The sequence below is a fragment of the Myotis lucifugus genome, unplaced genomic scaffold, assembly GCF_000147115.1.
Source record: "Myotis lucifugus unplaced genomic scaffold, Myoluc2.0 scaffold_50, whole genome shotgun sequence".
NCBI lineage: Eukaryota > Metazoa > Chordata > Mammalia > Chiroptera > Vespertilionidae > Myotis > Myotis lucifugus.
The window spans coordinates 4,175,878-4,177,371 of NW_005871098.1; the positions used below are offsets into that span (position 1 = coordinate 4,175,878).

General features: G+C 55.9%; 1 pseudogene; it reads right to left on the minus strand.

The window, feature by feature from the left end:
- Positions 1–639: 639 nt before the first annotated feature.
- LOC102435215 lies at positions 640–1,177 on the minus strand (annotated as a pseudogene).
- Positions 1,178–1,494: the final 317 nt, after the last annotated feature.

Here is a 1,494-nt window from a genome sequence, read left to right on the forward strand (position 1 = left end):
AAAGAGAAAGTATAAAAAATATGTGCAGTTGAAAGCCCTGCGAGGACAGCCAGTCTGTAAACATTCAATGAGTATGTGCTTTGGAAGGGTGCCCTTGCCTCGTGCCCACAGCAACTCCAGCTGCCACTATGGGCAGTACTGAGTTGGACCATGGTCGGTGGGTACAGCAGGGCCTGGCACTGTGCCCTTCTCCAGCCTTGCATCAGGATCAAGGTCAGGGTCAGGGCTGGGGGCAGTCAGATTGTAGTTTCACTCTGAGTTCCATACTCAGCCTAATTTTGGTTGCAACTCATGGATTTTCCTGGCTGCTCAGAGGCCCTTTGGGTGGGCACCCTGGCAGAGAGGCTGGAGAAGTGGCCATAGCTGCCTGGTTGGGTGTTTCTCTGGCCCAGAGCCTCTGCCCTGCCTCCTATAAGTGTGGCCCCAGGCAGAACAGGTCCCCCTCAGGACTACTTTGTTCTCAGTGCTTGGTCCTGGGTTTCATCAACCTGGGTTTCTTCCCCTGGTGTGGCTGATCTGAGTTTCACAAAAAAGCCCGGCCGATGCTGGCTGTGCTGAGCCTCATTGAAGAGTTTTTCATGCAGCAAAGAAGACCCTTCTGGGATCCTCCTCCTCCTCCCTCTCCCCATCACTTCTTCCTCTTCCTCCTCCCAGCCCATGATCACTTCTTCTCCAGCTGCTCCAGCAGTGGGTTGCCTTCTGAGTCGGGGGTCTTAACGCTGTCGGTCCTGACGATGCAGGTGGGGCAATGCCAGTTGTGCATCAGGATGAGCTGCTGCCACTCCTGCTTCAGCTCCTTCATCTGGGTTTTCAGCTCCACATTCATGAGCTCCAGCCACTCAGATTCCTGCTGCAGAAACTCCATCTGCTCCTTCTTCTTGTTCCAGCATCGGGCTGCCGCCACTTTGTTCTTTTCCTGGTGTTCTTTACTCTGCTTTTCTTCCTTGTCTAGCTCACCTTTCACAGGTTGAGGTCTCTTGCGCAGTTTCACCTCCAGGAAGTGCAAAAGGGTTATCATGGCCCCAGTGTTGTGGATGTCAGTGTATTTCAGCTCCTCTGCAGTTAGGGCCGAGCTGGGGAGTCTGGACAGGGGGCTAAGCCCTGGCAGAGAGCCTGCAGTCATGGAAGGGCCCGGGATCTTCCCAGGCATCATAACAGGAGTGGCAGTCCAGCCCTGCAGAAGCCACAGGCGGAGGCGGCAACCCCGGGGCCTGGACCAGGCTGAAGGCACCGTGCCCACTCAGTGTCCACCGCTGCCAGTGCCTCCTGTCGCAGCTGCCAAGCATCCTTCCCACAGGATGTGGTGGGAAGCCTGGGTCTCCCTCTTCGAGGTGATCGATCACGAGGCTCTGCCTGGCTGCCTGATCGCACCTAACCGCTTGCTGGGGGACAGGGCCAGCCCAGGCGAGGGGCCATGGTGGTTCTGGTCTCTGGTCATTCTGGTCATTTGCTGTTTTGGTCACTGGGCTTTTATTATATAGGATAGTTCTGTTT